General features: G+C 41.4%; 1 protein-coding gene across 4 annotated transcripts in view; it reads left to right on the top strand.

The window, feature by feature from the left end:
• Positions 1–19,697, top strand: part of Ctnna3 (catenin alpha 3) — a 1,278,003-nt gene that overhangs the window by 8,692 nt on the left and 1,249,614 nt on the right. Inside the window, exon 1 of one of the 4 annotated variants that reach the window (XM_075980083.1) lies at positions 15,321–15,431. The exons of 2 other annotated variants lie outside the window; for them this stretch is intronic. The gene's annotated coding sequence lies outside the window, so the exon portion shown is untranslated. Of the gene's footprint in view, positions 1–15,320; positions 15,432–19,697 lie in introns of those variants that run through there. One more of the 4 variants, XM_075980081.1, reaches the window with a different exon arrangement.

The raw sequence follows: 19,697 nt of genomic DNA, 5'->3' as shown, positions 1-19,697 counted from the left end.
CTGATGTCCTGGGACTCCCTCTGCAGCCCAGGTTGGTCCTGAACTCAGAGATCTGCCTGTCTCTGCCTCCCAGGTGCTGGGACTAAAGGCACACACCACTTCTGCCTGACTTTCATTTTTTTAAAAGATTCTTGTGTGTGTGTGTGTAAGTGTATGAGTGTGTGTATGTTTGTGTATGTGTGTGTGTGAGTTACTAGTGGCCATGAGCTTCATAATGTGGATGTTTGGACATCCGGATGGGTAGCAAGATCTCTCTCTCTCTCTCTCTCTCTCTCTCTCTCTCTCTCTCTCTCTCTCTCTCTCTCTCTTTCTCTCTCTCTCTCTCTCTTTCTCTAGGTCTGATTATTTATTTGTTACTCTCAGAGACTTATTTTTATTTTTGACTGGACTCTGACTTAGAGTTCTTAGCAAGGACATCCTATGTCTATTGACAATCTGTTCCTGGTGTTTTTTTCTTTGACTTCCTTTATTCTCTTGGCCAAAAGTTTTAGCACATTCTGCAGCCTCCTCCTTGTTTTTCTTAGTGCATTCTTTCTTCAGAGTAATATGTCTGCATTTGTGTTGCAGGACACATGGAGTAACAAGACGCTACATCTTGGGTACTTTGGTCCTGGGCTTCTTACCTTCTTTAAGGCTTTCTGACAACATATTGGTGGGCATTGTCTTTAGAGAGATGGAAAAGCCTGATTCTGCTATCTCTTTAGGGTTCCACTGATGAGGCACAGTAGTGTCTGTCAGTCAGGAATATTCTCTCTCTCTCTCTCTCTCTCTCTCTCTCTCTCTAATAATCGAGTTGAGAACACTCAGATTGGCATCCACAATGCATACACAAACAGACTTGTCCTTTCTCTCTCCAGTTCTCCTTGGTCTAGAACAAGAATGTTTCTTATGCACTTTGCCGTAGATCAAAATGCCTTGCTCCATTGGGAAACCTTGTTTGTCATCCTCATCTCTGATCCGAACCACATAACCATTCTATTCTCCACCTAGAGCATCAGCAGCTACTTCTGTGGCCATCTGCTTCTCACAGAGCATGTGAAGTTTTTGTTCATCGTCCACTCCCATGGGTCTATATAGCCAGTGGCAGGGAATGAGACACTCATCTTCATCTTGACACAGCCGACTCTCTAGGAGGTGCCATGAAAAAGACATAGCAACCGAAGAATGGAAAAAGAAAATGTGGTACGTTTATACAATGGAGTACTACTCAGCGGTAAAAAAATTAATGACATGTTGAAATTTGTAGGCAAATGGATGGATCTAGAAAAAAAACCATATTGAGTGAGGTAACCCAGACCCAGAAAGACAAATATAATATGTACTCCCTCATAAGTGGCTTTTAGACATAAAGCAAAGGAAAACCAGCCTACAATCCACAACGCTAGAGAACCTAGACAACAAAGAGAACCCTAAAGACAGACATAAATGGATATACAAGGAAGGAGAAAAAGACAAGATCTCCTGGGTAAATTGGGAGCATGGAGGTCACAGGAGAGGGCAGAAGTGGAGAGGGGAGGAAGGGAGGGGAATGGAAAAAATGTATAGTACAATAAAAACAAAAAAAGAGGAAAGAAGCCTACGCAAGGGTAGAGAGAATAAAGTTACAAAATAATGCTCCACCTTCAAAGAAAAAAAAAGAAAAGAAAAAGAGGCAACAATAGCTATGCGTTCCTGCCGAGCCATTTCCTCAGCTTCTGACCCTGTTTACTTTTTTTTTTTTTTTTTTTGGTTTTTCGAGACAGGGTTTCTCTGCGGCTTTGGTTCCTGTCCTGGAACTAGCTCTGTAGACCAGGCTGGTCTCGAACTCACAGAGATCCGCCTACCTCTGCCTCCCGAGTGCTGGGATTAAAGGCGTGCGCCACCATCGCCCGGCCGACCCTGTTTACTTTTAAGGTTTATTTTTATTTACTTATGTGTGGTTATATATGCTTGCCACCTGTGTATGGGTACCTAGTTGAAGGCAGAGGAGGGTGTAAAATCTCCTGTGGCTGGAATTACATAGAATAAAATGAATAAGTCTAACAAAATAACTCTTAAAAAAATTCAAAGATGTAAGATACACTGCTCCATATGGGTACTTGGTCTGAACTTGGGCCCTCTGGAAGAAAGGAAGTGTTCTTAACCCCTGAGCCATCTCTCTAGCCCCTCAGATTCTGTTTTAAAAAGTGAAAGGATTAGCTTCTGTCTTTATTCTTTTTACCCTTCCAAACTTTTCTGAATTATGTGTTTTTTTGTTTTTGTTTTTTTTTTTTGAGACATCATTTCTCTATGTAGCTCTGGCTGTCCTAAATTCTCTATGTAGATCAGGTTGGCCTCAAACTCACAGAGACCTGCTTGTCTCTGCTTTAATGCTGGGATTGATTTTTCTTCTTTAGACAGGATTCAGAATCTGCATAGCTGAGAATGAACTTGAACCCCTGATCTTCTTCCCTCATCTAGCTCCTGAGCACTGGGGTTCCAGGCAGGTACCTCTATGTTTAGGAGGTGATGGGGAGTGAATACAGAGCTCTGTGCAGGCTGGGCAAGCCCTTTACCAACTGCACTGCATCCCAGCCCAGCTAAATTTCTGTGTTACAATTTATCAGGCTCTCCTATGGGGCTGGCATTTCACCGCAAGGAGAATTAACATGTTTTAATGTTTAACTTGCTAGTACATCTTTCTTTCTTTTCCTTTTCGGTTTCCTTATTTCTTTTATGTCTTTCATAGAATTGTAAAGTTGTCTTCACATCGTATTTATAAACTCTGATACCAGCATCTCTTTCCTTCTGCTTTAAATTATGCATAAGAAGAACTGCTGCTGCAGAGAAATATATATCCTAATTAAGGGAGCCATCTTAGGGTTGGCAAGAGACTGGACTCTAGAGGGGCTCGCAGGTGTCCTGGGAGATGTCCCCAGCTAGTACCTTGAGCAACTGAGGAGAGGGAACCTGAAATGACCCTATCCTATAGCCATACTGATGAATATCTTGCATATCACCTTAGAACCCTCATCTGGCGATGGATCGAGATAGAGACAGAGACCCAAATTGGAGCACCGGACTGAGCTCTTAAGATCCAAATGAGGAGCAGAAGGAGGGAGAACATGAGCAAGGAAGTCAGGACCACAAGGGGTGCACCCACCCACTGTGACAGTGGAACTGATCTATTGGGAGCTCACCAAGGCCAGCAGGACTGGGACTGAATAAGCATGAGATGAAACCAGATTTTATGAACGTGGCGGACAATGAAGGCTGATGAGAAGCCAAGGACAATGGCACTAGGTTTCGATCCTAATACATGAACTGGCTTTGTGGGAGCCCAGCCTGTTTGGATGCTCACCTTCCTGGTCCTGGATAGAAGTGGGAGGACCGTGAACTTCCCGCAGGGCAGGGAATCTGGACTGCTCTTCATTTTCGAGAGGGAGGGAGAATGGAGTGGGGGGAGGGAGAGAGGGGGAGGGGAGTGGGGGGAGGAGGTGATGTGTGCGAGGAGAGGGAGGGAAATGGGAAATTTTTTTTTTTGCAACAACTAAAAAAAATAAAATAAAATAAAAAAAAACCCAAAGTGGTCACACAAACAAGTAAAAAAAAGAAGAACTGCTGCCCTTGCCCCCCATTTGTGTCTTGAAGAAATGTTAAGGTGACCGAGGCAACAGCTGGCACTCGGTGGACTGTGGGACCCAGGCCACCATGTTGGCTCTTTCGGGACTTGCTTCTTACCCTCTTCCAACCTCATGCTTTAAATTGTTGTTTGGTAAATATTAATTATTTTTATGGAAACAGAGTCATAAATATATAATATTAATTATTTTTATGGAAATGTAGCTGGCTTTGAGTTTGCCATGTAGACCAGGCTGGCCTTGAAGTTGCAGAGATCCGCTTGCTTCCAAGTGCTTGGATAAAAGGCTTGCACCACCACCCCCAGCTAAAAGTACAGTTTAAAGAAGGATCTAAAAGATTATCAACTATGTATGTGTGTCACCACTCGTGTGCATGTACCTGCAGAAGCCAGAGAGTGTTGGATCCTCTGCCCCTGTAGTTATAGGCAGCTGTGAGCCAGCCACCGTGGATCTTGGGGAACCGAACCTGAGTCCTCTGCAAGAGCAGTGAATGCTCTCAAGTTCTGAGTCATTTCTCCAGCAACAACATTCATTTCTTTAAGCTAAGAAAGTTACATCCCATTTATTTCTTCCATAACAGAGCACCTACACCGAAAGTCTACTCTAGCTGGCTTAAGCAAAAAGTGTTTGATAAGTTACATGAGGTACTCCGAATGTCCTCCAGGACAGAAAGAGAAACAATGCCAGACAACATACCAGCAACAGCACCCAGCTGTAACACAGGCACGAGCAGGCAGAGCTTCCGGCTTCACCATTCTAGGCCTTTGGGTTGGACCTATGACGTAAAGTCACACACAAGCTATGATGGGCAGGTGAAATCTGACTTCCCTTTCACCGAGTCTGTCTATTTCTTTACTTTTTTCAACTGTGTACCTTTTGTAGTAGATGCTTCAGGTTCACCGGCTTAATATCCGCTCCTCCTCCTCCTTTCCTAGCCAGCATCTGTGTGGATAAGCAAGCAAAGCCGGGATTGGAAGAGTATTAAGTGAGCACTCCTATAATATCTGTCACGGAGAGTCTATCTTAAAAGGGCCTTTCCCTCCTGACCTGATGTATGCCCTTCTGTCCCCTGAACCTCCACCAACAGAGTAACCGACACAAATTTCTGGTATAATTTTAAAACAATGTTAATATATCACTCTGTAGAGCCTCATACAAATTTACTTAATTTTTTATTACATTCATTTACTTTTGTGAGCAGGTGTGTGTGTGCGTACGCGCGCACGTGTGAATGCTACAGCCCACGTGAGGAGATCCGAGAACAACTTTGGGAGTCACTGTATTCTTTCTACCATGTGGGTCCCAGGGATTGGCCTCAGGTTGCCATGCTTGGTGACAAGAACCTTTAATCATTACTCTACCTTCCTGTCTATAATAATATTTTGATACTTTTATAGGGATCAATATAAAACTGCCTAGTTTTAATTTTTCAGATACTTATTTTCTGCCTCTCTCTATGACTCATTTTTTTTCTCATTCTGAACCTCTTACCGGCTTCCATTTTCCATATTACTCTTTGGTAAGACACATACATTTCCATGGCTGTGTACACGGTCATTCTCAACTCATGATGCTTTGCTCCCCATGGAGTATTTGGCAGTATCTGGAGCCATTTTGATTGTCATAACTGGGGAACAGGTACTCCTAGTGTCTCATAATTAGAGGTTAGGGATGCTTTCAAAGCTCCTACCACGCTATGAGCAGCCACCACAGCAAAGAATTATCTGGTGCAAAGAATCAGTTAGAGAAAGCTTGCTTTAATACAATACACTCTGAAGTAAACAATTGTTCAAAAAGTATAGTTTCTTTTAAAACATTTGATTTATTTTCTGTTATTACTCTTATGGTTATTATTTTATGTATATGAGTGTTTTATCTGAATGTATCTAAGGGTACCACATATATGTCTGGTGCTCACAGAGGCCAGAAGAGGGTGCTGGATCCTTGGGAACTAGTCATGGATGGTTATATGCTGCCATGTGGGTGCCGGGACTCAAACTCAGGTACTCTGCAAGAGTAGCCATTGCTCTTAACCAATGGGACATCTGTTCAATCCCAAATATCATTTACTTTACTACCTCTCCCCAGATGGTTGGTATAATCTATTCATTTTAAAGAGCATGCTCTTTGGTAAACAAGATAAAAACAAAGTAAAGTAACTGTCACTTTTCTTCCTCCCTGCCTTTGTTGACATTGTGAACTCTGCCTCTGTGGTAGGAGGACGTCTAGTTTCTTATCCTTCATCCTCAAACACAACCCAAGAGTTTCTGGGCTGGGCATTTTTCACGAGTCTTTTTTCTCTCATTCTGAGTTCAGTCTCCCCTTCACTATCCAATGCTACCTGAGCTGTTGTGTCTCTTCTTTTGTGTCTCCTTTAAAATGTTGAGTTCCTTAGAAAGCTCCAGCACACCACAGTGAGTTATTCATGTGTGGTCTCCCTCATTTCTTTCTCATTTGTGATTGCAACAGTGATTTTATTCCTTGACCTACCTTTGACTTTAGAGTCTTGGCTCTGAGATAGTCTTGTATCTCCTGTGAACTGCTAAGCAACCCGAGATACTCATCTTACTTTGCACTCTGTTTCCCTTCTTGGCTATAATGAACTCCAAGGTGATCTGTTCAATTTCCCTCAAGGTTTCTGTCACGTCCACTCCCGCAGTGTATTCCTCATTGTTGTGAAGGCTCCGGTTCAGGGTGGCAGTTTCATTCTTTGCTCCTTTTGTTCTCCGAATGATAAAATTGCTGGGAGAGAGGTGGAAGAAAGTACAAAGGAAGGAGCCCTAGAGTTCAGACTTAAACTACTTAATTATCCTCTGGGTTCTGTTGAATTCTTGGATATTTAAATCTTTATTAGGGTTCTTATTTCATCTATGTTATCCAGACCTTGAACTCACCCTGTATCCCAGGCAGGCCTTGAATTAGTAATCCTCCTGCCTCAGTCTCTTGAGTAATTGGTGTTGTAGACCAAAGGGAATTTTCTTCTATTAAAACCTTTTTCTTAACGTTATTTATTTTTCTTAGTATATGTGCACCTGTGTGTGTATGTGTCTGTGTGTGTAAACTTTTTTTTAACGTTATTCATGTTTTTCAGTATGTGTGTATGTGTGTGTGCCTGCATGTTGAGGACAATTTATGGTAGTTGGTTCTCTCCTTCTATCATATAATTTCTGGGTATTAAGCCAGGTTGTTGTTGTTGTTGCTATTTTTATTTATTTTTCAAGACAGGGGTTCTTTGTGTAGCCCTGGCTGTTCTTGAACTCACAGAGATCCTCTTGCCTCTGCCTCCCAAGTGCTGGGATTAAAGGCGTGTGGCTGTCTCAGTTCTTAAAGTAGAGGGCAAGCATCTTTATCATGTTTCTGGACCCGGAAGGCCTATATCCACTGGGACTTTTTTCCTATCCTTGTTACTTGGTCATTTCTCGGATGTAAGTTTATTCCTAGAAATCTGAGCTGATTTAAATAGTACACGAATCCTAGAAACTCATATTTCTGCCCACGTCATCTTTGTGTCTGATTTTACTAACTAGGCCCTCACGTTCTAGGGTCTAATATATCAACCACATAGTGAGTTCAAGGCAAGCTTGACTGTTTTTTATTTCTAGAAATTGCAGTCTTCTGACTAAGGTTCTTAGGGATGGCTGCCAGGAGGTGGCCTGAAAACACTCTCCACTGGCTATCTAAAGAGCAGCTCCTATGCATTCAGGGGTGTGAGTTGCCCGTTTGGCTCCCTATGCCGTCCTCGAGTCTCTGATACGGTGTGAGGGTGTACAGGTGGCTTGGGAGCGCTTGGCTCCCATGGCTGCTATGTCCTGACACAACAGAGTTTTGTTTCTACTCCATCCCAATTTGTACCATTCCTGAAACCAATATGAAAGTAGACAGGTTTTAAAAAGGAAAGTATGGTAAACAAAGTTAGTTAGAAACGGAAGAAGATAACAAGTATTTTATTTTTAGTAAGATTATGTCCCAAATATTACACAGGACATAACTTAGGCTAGAAACTTATTTACTGTTCACATGAAATCAACGCTAAGTGGGCATTTTGTGTTCTATCTGTGAACCACATAGTAAGGAAATATGTTCCTCATGTTTGTAAATCTTCAATGAGATCTTCATCCTCTTGTGTCTCAGAGGGTATGACGGGGTCCTTTCTGGTTCACAAAGGTTGTCCCTTCTAGTGTTTTCCACAGCAGGGTTCATCAGCACTGGGAAGACCACAGGAAGCTTGTAGAGGGCCTAGAAGTCTTCAGAGAAGGGTGTGAAGACCAAGACGTCTTCCTTTCTCAACAAACTTGATAGTAACAAATGTATTTTCTTATTACCTATTCATTTCAGTGTGTGTGCACGTGCGCGTGTGTGTATGTGTACATCATGTATGTGTGTGTGCCATGGTATTGGTGTGGAGGTAGGGGACAACTTCATGGAGCTGGTTCTTCCCTTTCACCTTTATGTGAACTTGGGATTAAGCACACGTTGCCAGGATTATGTGGCAAGCAAGTGCTTATATCTAGTGAGCCATCTCCCTAACCAAACAAAGTTTATTTTACATTATTTTTAAAAGTAAAATTACATATTTATTTATTTATTGTGTGTGTATGGACACACACATGTGTCATGCCATATGTGTGGAGCTTAGAGGGCAACTTGCGTTATGTGGGCCTGGTGTTTCAGCTCAAGTCGTCAAGCTTGGTAGCAAGCACCTTTACCTGCTGAGACCTCTGTCAGGCCAGAAAGCCGTTTTGCTTGTTTAAGAACCACACTGGTCCTGATTAAGATTTGCTACTGAAGACTAGAGGGGTGGCTCAATTGCGAGGACTTGAGTCAAACCCAAGAACCCACTTAGAGAGCTCGCACTGTGGTTCACGCCTGGAACCCCAGCCTTGGTGGGTGCAGAGGAAGACCCTTACACTACAGACGCCCCATTTCCCGCCTTACTCCAAGAGGGGTGCTTTTCGGGTCATGGGTCTCTGAGCTGAAAGGCTCTCCTGACCCAGCCGCCATGCTTGGTAGACTAGAAGCTGAAGATATGAATGCCATGCCTTACATCCGAGGGAGCGATTTGCTCCGTCTTGAAGTCATTGTGGCCTCTGACAGGACCCACAGCAGGGGAAAAGGTCACCCTGGGGTGCGGGGCAGTTTCCATCAGTAAATCTTGTGTTGGGCACAGAGCAGGGCATCTTTTAACAGAGCCCGCTTGTGTTCTGAGTCGCCGCTCTGTTTTCTCTCTCCGAGGCATGTAAATCGCCCCCGGAGCTTTTGAAAAGTTTAAGGGACAATTTAGTAACTGGAATGACTTTTTAAAACTTGAAATATTTTAGATATGATCTCATTTTATCTCAAACTATTAAAGTAGGCCCTACTATTACCATATGTATTTTACAAATGTGACCTTATAACACATTATTTTATAGTTATTAAATTCTACAAAAGACAATTTTTTCCATTATGGTATGATCTCAGGAGACTGTGTTTCTTTTTTCTATAGTTCTGTTCCCTGCAGTTTTGAATGTATTCATTGTGTATGTCAGGGCTTCTTAACCTTTCTGTATTGTGACCCATTTTACATGAGAAATTTGCCTGGATATAAAATTTACAAAGCACTTGTACAAATCAAACATTTACTGATAATAAAACATAAAGAAATTTATTTTAAGACAATTCTTTGATATATGTATGCATATATATTATTAAAGGTAAAGATAAATCTATAAATGAATGAGATGATGTACATGTTTAACTTTTACATAAAGAATTAAATCTTGGCTAAATATTTTATATGGCAGGACATAGAATATCATCAACTCCCTGCCCCCAATTTGTCAATATATTGTTCAGGCTGAGAACATCACTTTACACAGATATATAGTATAAAATGGCAGAAATATGTTTAGGGGCATTCCAGAAATCATTAGAAATTCTGTCCTAATCCCAAGAGACAATTCATTAATGTTTGTCTTATGAAACTCAAATCAATAACTTAAATAACAAATTAGAAAAATCAAACATTCTAATATAATTTAAAGATATACTAGCCGGGCGGTGGTGGCGCACGCCTTTAATCCCAGCACTCGGGAGGCAGAGGCAGGCGGATCTCTGGGAGTTCGAGGCCAGCCTGGTCTACAAGAGCTAGTTCCAGGACAGGCACCAAAGCTACAGAGAAACCCCGTCTCGAAAAACCAAAAAAAAAAAAAAAAGATATACTAATTTGATACATGTTGAGGAATAGTGGGAAACATTAATTTTTTTGTTATCTGTAGTTAAGTCTCTTTTGTTGTTATGTTTGTTTCCTTTGAGACAGGGTCTCTCTGTACAGCCCTGACTGTCTTGGCTTTACAGAGATTCGCCTGCCTCTGCCTCTAGAGTTTGGGTATTAAAAGACTGCATCACCATGCCAGGCCTTCGTCCATACTTTATTTCTCCCAAGATTAGGCATATCTTTAATCAGGAGGTAGAGGTAAACTCACCTCTTATGAGTTCCAGGCCAGCCTGGTCTACATGGCAAGTTCCAGGCAAGCTAGGACTAGATAGAAAGAGAATCTGTTTCAAAAAATATAAAGAACTCTTAATTAGTAAGGAAAAAATCAAATAGAGAAGAACCCAAAGGAGTCAATGGGTGAAAGCAGTTTGCAGAGAAGAAAACTGACCTATAAATACCTGAAAGATTGTTAGAATGTTTCACCGGTTATTGGGTAAGCACAAATTAAAACAAAATGGATACAATGTTATACATGGACTATCTATTAGATTATAAATAGTCGTATAACTATGACTGGAGAGGGGCCAGTGAGAAGGCTCAGTGAGTTAAGTGACCTGAGTTTGATCTACCAAGTCCTTATGGTGGAAGGAGAGAACTCACTCTTGCAAGTTGACTTCTGACCTTCATACATGTGCTCTCTCTCTCTCTCTCTCTCTCTCTCTCTCTCTCTCTCTCTCTCTCTCTCACACACACACACACACACACACACACACACACACACACACACACACACACCAGTAAATAAATAAATAAATGTAGAAAAATAGAAAAAGAATTGGAAGCAAAGGGAACTTTTCTGCACGGAGAACAGCGTTTAGGGCTGGAGACCTGGCTCAGCTATGGACAGCTAGGCTCACCCCCAGCGTCAGCAGAGGGCCTTCCCAGGAGAATCTGAAGCAGGGACTGCAGAGCTGTGGGCGAAGGCCTTGTGTGCCTTAGGCCAGTGCTCCACCACGGAGCTGTACCCCAGCCGGAGATACGGATTCTTGCAAAGAGGATTTTCTTTGCTCTTGGGCATGTATTTCTTTTGTGTTGTTGTGTAAACCCAGGCATTGTACAGAATTAATGGAGACATGAGTGAAATAGACGTGGCTACTCGGTGGTGACATCCATCACAAGTTTTCTGTTACTGCCTTTGTGACGGAGTGTGGGAGAAAGGATTTCTTTCCCCTCTCTCTAATATAGCTCAGCAACCGAGCGGCTCCCTGCTCTGGAATGAAGCAGGTTGGCACGGCTCCATAGGCCTCATGTGGGAACGAGATACAGACATTTCTATTTTTTAACTTACTGTCATTCTTCTGCTTTGGGTTCAGCTATCCTTTCAACCACCCCATACCCTGTCTTAAAAAACTACCTACTTATTAATAAGCATTAGCGCGCCTTCTTTCATTTTCCTTGTGAAGCATTCGCCACGACTTTCGGGGCAGTTCTAAAGTGCTTCTATTTTAGGGCCCCATTTCTTTGTTTCCTTATTATAACTTATCACAAGTGGGGTAGATGACGTTCCTGGGTGAAGCAGATGCAACTTGCTAAATAAAAATGTGTGACCTCAATGACTGCCCACTTTAAAGTCAGAAGAGCAGTCCATTTGTTGGTTTCCACAGTGGCTGGCTAAGATTTGATTTGAACAAACAGAATTCTGCAGGGAGAAGCATCTTTCCATAGAACAATGATGATGGCTCAGTAGGTCATTAACATAGCAGTCAGTATTCCTTGATATTTGCTGTGGGAATTTTTTTATTACATTTTAAAATTTTTTAAAATTTATTTTACATACCAACCACAGTTCCCCCTCCCTCCTGTCCTCCTGTTCCCTTCCCCCACCTCCTTTCTACTTCCCCCATCCACTCCTCAGAGAGGGTTAGACTTCCCATGGGTGTCAACAGAGCATGGCGTATCAAGTTGAGGCAGGACTAAGCTCCTCCACGCCTGCTGAGTGAGGCGTCTCACCGTAGGGAACAGGTTCCAAAACCGTGGTGTGGTTCTTGTGAGCGGCTTCTCTTCATGGCAGTCTTACAGGTCTCGTCTCACAGTATGAGAAAAGCAGATGAATGGCGGCTACAGTGGACAAAGCCATGAAGTGGAGTTTGAATGCAAACGCAGTGACTTTCATTAAAAACCTTTGCATTAGTTTATATTAATTGTACAAAATACTGTGCTTCATCGGGACACACACACATAAAATACACTCTGGTATACTCATCTTGGTAGCCTCTTTTGTTTAGGGTCTGTCCAACCCCATACATAGCTGAGGCTGACCTTGAACTCCTGATTCTCCTGGCTTTCCCTCCCAAGCGCTGGCTGTACAGGTTTGCACCGCCACACCAGGCTCGTCCTCTGTGATTTCTCTTGGAAGGCTCAATGCAGTCATGGATTAGCAGGTGACGTAGGTGGACACTTCTCATACTCTCTTAGTCTGATGTTTCTGTTTAGTTCTTGGGCGCTGCATTTATGGATGCCTGGGTATAACTCACGTGTGTGTTGCTCACTGACACCATCTGAAGCGTGCCAGGATCAGAGGCGCTTCTGGATTTGCCCACTGCTTAGCGCTACCTCTTATATGCCTGCTGCAATAGTTTAGACGACCGGAGGGTTCTTTTGAAGGGAAGTGTGTATACATGCACATGTGTACAAAATACTGAAAAGTAAGATATAGGAAGGTGTATACTTTCTTGCTGAAAGCACAAAGGAGTATCCTAAATAAGTAATAAATATTTGGTAGTCTTCTTTCTTTCCTAAGCATTATCATTAAATTTTTTTAAAAATCTTAAGTCATCTTAAGTAGAACTGAAACTAAAAACTTTAGACTTAGGATTTTAAAGCATCCTGGGAAACCAAATCTGCCGGGTGGAGCAGGGCTCAGGAGTCTGTGTCAGGAAGCAGACTTGTTGGAAACTGAAGTGGAATTAAGTGGTTGGATGAGTGCAGAAAAAAAAAATCAGTTGCTGTATACTCTGGACTTGTGTGGCTGATTGGCAAAAGGGATGAGCTCATTACCCACAACACTGACTTTTCAGTTTTCTTTTGGGTACTTATTCTATTGGTTAACTGGGAAACAACTTTAATCATCTATTTTATACTCCTGAGAGTATGTCTATTGAGAATGCTAATGCCGTGAAACTTTGTAAGAGAATCCATAATATTTGCACTTGGTTTCCACCTAGCTGTTAGTTGTTGCTACAGAAGCCAAAACGCTCCCACATCTTCAGATTTGAGGACGTGTGTGTGTGTGTGTGTGTGTGTGTGTGTGTGTGTGTGTGTGTGTGTGTGTGCTTTTTCCTGAACGTGGAGACTCGAGGTTGACTTCGGGTGTCTTTCTCAACTGTTGAGTACCGTATTCACTGAGGCAGGACCTCTCAGTTGAAGCCTGAGTTCACCTTTACATTTAGTCTCGCTAGCCAGCTTGTTCCGCGCATGCCCTGTACGCACCATCTCAGTAGTGGCGTAACAGTGGCTTAGACTTTTACGTAGGTGCTTGCGATCCAAACGATGGTCCTCACACTGTCTCAGCAAGCACTTCATCCACTGAGATTTTTATAGAGCAGATCACTTCAGCGAAGAACCTTCTCTTTGCTTTCATCATCATCATCAGAATTCATTTTCAAAGGGAACGAAGCTCTCATTTCCTGTTTTAATGTCCATGAGAATGGTTTCCTTGAACCTGTAAATTGGCTTCAGTTCCGATTTTTGCCTCAGTAAACTTGATTCCTGTGGTATGTAGCTTCAAAGAAGCCAAAATTTTGTTTGGGAATGTAGCTGAGGGGTGGAGTGCTTGCTTTTCATGCTCCCCGATCTGATTGGAATTCCCAGAATGACTTCCAGAGTATAGAGATAGCAATCAATATTTTGCGAGGCGTGATGGTGCACGCCTTTTACCTCAGCACTTAGAAGGCAGAGGCAGGAGGATCCATGTGAGTTAGAGGCTAGACTGGTCTACACAGCGAGCTCCAGGACAGCCAGGATTCCTGTCTCAAAGAAAGGAAAAAAAAAAAGATAAAATTGTGGTCCTACTGATTTTGGCTAGTTACATAGTGAAGTTTTTACTTTAAAGTGAACCAGGCCAAAGGACGGTTTACTATCCAAATCGAGGGTTTAGCTGTAAAATGGGGACTTTGTAGGTTGCATGAGAAATTTGTTAGTCATAATGTTGCATGCTCATGAGACACATAAATATGCTATCATAATAGCAACCATCTTTCCTATAATTAACCTGTAGCTTCTTAAATGTAATTAGCAATAATTAAACATGGAAGTTAGAAAATGTAAGTTAAACAGACTACAAGTCAAATTTATACTGGCTGACAAACTGGGGTATTTCTAAGTAAGTTTTCTAAGGAATGTTGAGATATTCTGTTGCAGTTTCTACTGAAGTATAAAAATAAATATTCAGTGTAATATTGAGGATATTTAGAATCTAGTGACACCCTCCACTGGCAAAGTAAGGGATTGCATATAAGTTTGCAAAATAATATAGAAAAATTACAAAAATTAAAAAGAATTAAGCCAGTGCATCAGTTAAGTGAAAATAGTATGCAAAGAACCATAATCAGAACTTCCTGTTCTACTTTTTAACCAATGAAATTGATGGTAGGGAAAGAATATGCATGTGTCCCTTGCCTCTAACTCCAATAACTATTTTGATTAATTTGTGATACTTAAGTTAAAATTTTAAACACTTAAAATTGTTTACTTTATGTGTGTGGTGTTTTATGCACATGCATGTCTGAGCATTGTGTGTGTGCTAGTGCCCATGGAGGCCAGAGGAGGACATTTGTCTCCTGAGACTGGTGTGACAGATGGGTCTGAGCCACCACATGAGTGCTGGGCATTTACTTGGCAAGTGTAGCCAGTGTTTAACTACTGAGCATTTCTCCAGCTCCACTAAATTTCTTTATTTAATTGCAGACAGGTTTTACTATGTAACCCTGACTTGCCTGAAATTCACTATGTAGATCATAAACTCACAGAGATCCGCCTGCCTCTGCCTCCTGAGTTCTGGGAAGAAAGGTGAGCGCCATCACACCTGGTTTAAATTACTTTGATTAGCTATTTTTACATCACTTTTGTAAGATCTCTTAGCATAATACCTAATGGTGATATCTTTTTCTCCGGGTACCTTGACTTGATTTCTGTAAAAAGGAGTTGGAATAATTCTTAAGTAATGTAAGTGCAATAGTTTCAGGAAGTATAAAGAACACCTATCGCAAATTTCTTATTTCTACTTGTATAAATTCCATGTTGATTTACAGTGATTTGGGTGTTTAGAGTTCATGAATGTTGTATTCAGGTTGATCAAGGATGGCTTTCCACTGCACCGTTAAAGATTAGAATCTAATGTCTGGTTTTTGTCTCCGCTGGCTTGTTGCTTTAAGAGCACCCATCCCCCTCCTCGCTTGAGCCACTGTGCCCTGTCAGTCATCCTGAAATACACTAGGGCGCTTGTCAGGCTGTTTGCTTACAAAGGCATCATAAGCCAAACTGTGAGCCGCAACAGTGGTACTGACTTCCTAAACACAAGGCATTGCTCAGGCAGCCGGTCAGTTTCTGTGTGTGGGCAATACTCTGTCCTGTCATAGGTGAGTCAAGTGTCAACTTCTTAAAACCAAACTTTGCTAAAAGACCAACCCTAGCAAGTGCTGATTTCTCGACGCTCAGTTAGACAGCTTTGGGGGAAAGGAAGGGACGCTATTTCTCTAAAATGGGACGGCTAGAGACTGTGTTGTGCAATTATTACTTTTATGAGGTGATTTTCCTTTTAGTTACACCGAACTCTGGACTACTCTATGAAAGCTGATTTTATAAGTTCTGAGCAGAGCAGCAGGCCTCTCAGATGCAGATAAAAATGTGACGTTCGAAACAGAGTTTTTTCCTGTGTAACCACGCAGGCTAACCCAACTGAGTAGAAGCTCAGTTCTGCTATTTGGGGTGTTTGATAGCAACATTAAAAACAGCATGAAAACTGGTTCTCATGTGCCAATGCCCAAGCTATAGTAGCCTTCCATCAGAGCCCCGGAAAGCTCCTCCAGTGTACGGAGTCTTTACTGTCTGAGTGGCTGAGAGGCGCTGGGGACTTCACACTCTTTCAACATGAAACTCGGGCAGCGAGGAGTAGTTTATTTGCACAAACAATTTAGTTCCTATTATCAGCCTCTAAACTTCCACTGCGCATGAATGTTCTCCTTGTCTTATTTGTCTGCAGCCTTAAGTGTTTGTAAGGAGAGGAACTGACAAAGCAAAGCCAGAAAGAACTCATGGGTTTTCATAACGTGTATGTTGATACGGAGTTAAAATTTGGAAGTTTTATCTAGCGCAAATGAGAAAAGATGGCTTTTGTGGATGTGTAGCAAGACTGCTTATTTATTTCTCACCTCCTGTAGAAAGAATTTAAGGTGCTTACAAGGCTACATGAAATTCACGATAAGATAAATTAAATGTGGTGTGAAAGAAAGAAGAAGACCAAGTACAAGAATATAAACCAGCCAAGAGAATAAGACTAAAAAATGAAAAAGGGAGGGGCTCTCAGCCCCAGCTTCATGGGTCTTGCATCCCACAGACTGACAGAGGAGAAAGTACGGCCTTGTATTTATTGTGTGTGTGTGTATTTATTACACACAGAAGTTTTACGAAGGGATCTCATGTAAACCTGCTGCCCCTCACTTTTTTTGGGGGGGTGTTGACTGAGAAAGTGGTGTGGCTTATGTGTTGGTGGAAATGAAAGTGGGGAAGTCCTGTTCTTCAGATTCAGCAGCTGATTTATGTGGGCGTAAGTGTGGCCTCAGGTTCTCTAGGAGAAGGAAAAGAAAAAGGTCCATTACTCAATCCAGAAAAAGGTTATAGAGGCTTGGTGTTTGGAGAGAAACCAAGTTGTCTAAATACAGTCAAGCATCTACATATCAGAACAGCTCTGATTAAGTCACCGTTTAAAATAAAACCTATTTAGTGATTTCGCACAAATCTGTGGCTACAAGGCTCTTGTATTTTGTCTAATGCATTGTTGTAATGGAGTTAGTTTCTTTCCTTATTTTCCTGTCTCTTTTGTTTTTGAGACAGGGTCTTACCGTGTAAACCCAGCTGTCCTGGAAATCGCAGAGATTCACCTGCCTCTGACTTCTGAGGTCTGGGATTGAAGAGCGTTTCATTCTTAAACCATAGTAAAATAGTGCTGTGAGTTCCAGAACGGCCTCTGCCTCCCAAGTGCTGGTGTGAAAGGCATGAATTACCAGGAATTTTTAAAAAACAAAACAGCAAAAAAAAAAAAAAAACAACAAAAAACAAAAACCAAACCAAACCAACAAAAAACCCCTCAAAAAACCCAAAAACCAAAAAAACTTTTTTAATGTAAATTTAACTTGAATTTCAAATTTATTTAGGCCAAAACTAATTGGATCAGTGTAATTGGAAAGAAAGTTTCTGGGCAGGAGCAAGGAATTCAGAGATAAAACTTCCTAATGTATTTTGATCTTCAAATAGCCACAAAGCACCTGCTGTCTTGAGAATTCTGGGCTGAGGGCTGCTTCTCATACCACGCTAACTTTGACCTATGTAAATGAAAAAATGATCATAGAAACTCCTGCTGCTAGCACAGCATCGTACCGGAAAAAGATAAGAGAGCAGCAGTTAGGATTTTGCTAAGGCTTTTCCTGTGAATACCCAGATCTGAATGCTGATGAACCAGGAAATTATTCTAGTCTTTTTTATACTCTATTATTAAAAATAACTTCAAGAAGAATCTTTTAACCATTCTCAAAACTTGTTTCTATAGGTTAGACTATAAACACAGATATGGATCAACATTAGTTATTGTAAGAAAAAATTTACACATCAGATAGATACCACTGTACTGAGGAATAAATGGGACGTATTGTAATTAAAATGTAATTAATTAATATAATTAATTAGGTATGTGGGATGATATTAAGGATAATCTGGATGCATAGGCTTGTAACCTGAGAAGTAGATATTATAAGTCAAATTGCAGGGGTTGGAGAGATAGCTCAGTGGTTAAGAACACTTGGCTACTCTTCCAGAGGACCTGTCTTTGATTCCTAGCATCCATATGATGGCTCACAACCATCTGTAATTCTAGGTCAAGGGATCCAGTGCTCTCTTCTGGCCTCCTTGGCCATTGAACACGTGAGGTGCACATAACATGAAGGCAAAACACCCATACTTGTACAATAAAAAAAAAGAATCTTTAAAAGAAGTTACCTCGGAGCTGGGCATGATTAGACATACCTGTAATCCTAATTTTGGACACTGAAGCAGTAAAATATTGAGTTTGAGGCCAGGCAGGAACATGTAATGAGACTGCCTGAAAAAAGGAAGTCAAGTCAGGCTTGGGCTCTAAAGAAACCAAGTGCTGCATCAAAGCGGGGCCAACATGCTGAAGAACAGCAGATTAATTTATGAGAGTATTTGTCCAAAGAACCTTGTGAAACCTACTCAGAGTGCTAAATATTTTCTTTCTCACCACTCCTTTCTTTTTGCAGTGCTTGGAATTAAACTTAGGACTCCATTCAGGCCTGGAAAGCCCTCTTCCATATCCCAAGTCCAGAAAAAAAAATTTCTTGTTTAATTCAAATTCATTGAAAAATAGTTTATATATATTGAACTAACTCATGGGCTAGAGGAGATGGCTCAGCAATTAAGGGTATATATTGCTTGTGTAGAAGTTGGAGTTCCATTTCCTGCATTTATGCTGGGATACCTGTAATTCCAGTTCTAGGGAATTTGATGCCTTCTTTTGGCTTCTCTTCTCTCTCTCTCTCTCTCTCTCTCTCTCTCTCTCTCTCTCTCTCTCTCTCTCTCTCTCACATACACACACACACACACAGACAAATTAAAAAAAGAAAAAGTATACTTGTTGGGTCAAAAACAGCCAACCTGTTGTCTAAGGTGACTAAAGAAGTTGTCACGACCTGTGTGTGAGATTTTGAGGCATTTCTTGTCTTTGATCATCTTGTTATCCCCATAATGGCTCCTTCTATCAAGATGTCTCTTTCCTTGTTCTTCCTCTCTGTCCTCCTCACAACTCAATCTTCCGGATCCCTCTTGTTCTCCTCCCCACTCTTCTTCTCTGTGAGGTTATTTTTAATCGTATTTAATGTTGGTATTTATTGAGCCTGTGATGTGAAGTATAAATAAAGATGAGTGCACATAGTTTGTCCTTGTGTAATTTTCTATGCATCTTGTTTCCGTGCATAATGTCTTATTGATAACTAAGATCTTACCTTTTGCTTTTTTTGTTTGTTTTTTTCTTGACTCCTCTCTTTCCCTGTTCTCTTATAATGTCCTATTATCTCTCTTCCCTTTTGACTTTGCAATTCTTATTCGTATTCTTTCCCCTTCTCTATCTCTGTCTGAGACAGATTCTCACCAGGCTGGCCTTAAATTCATAATCTCCTTGCCTCATTCTCTGTGGTGCTGGGCTCATAAGTGCACATCAGCACACCACACTTGCATTCTTTTAAAAAGATTTTAACTTTTTTTCGTATGTATGCATTTGTGTGTGTATGTGTGTACATGTCATGTGTGTGCAGATTCTCACAGAGACTAGAAAAGAGCATTAGATTCCCTGGAGCTGGAGTTACAGGGGATTATGAGACTCCCAACACAGTGCTGGGAACTGAACTCAAATTCTCTGGAAGGAAAACATGCACTCTTAATCACTGAGCCATCTCTCCAGTCTCCCAACTTGCATTCTTCATTAAATAAAGAATCTCTCTCTCTCTCTCTCTCTCTCTCTCTCTCTCTCTCTCTCTCTCTCTCTCTCTCTCTCCCCCACCCCCCTCTCTCTGTATTTATGTATGCTATGTGAGCACACGTGTAATAGTTTCATTGGG

Source organism: Microtus pennsylvanicus, chromosome 7, assembly GCF_037038515.1.
Source record: "Microtus pennsylvanicus isolate mMicPen1 chromosome 7, mMicPen1.hap1, whole genome shotgun sequence".
Lineage (NCBI taxonomy): Eukaryota > Metazoa > Chordata > Mammalia > Rodentia > Cricetidae > Microtus > Microtus pennsylvanicus.
This window is presented reverse-complemented; position numbering and strand designations above follow the sequence as displayed.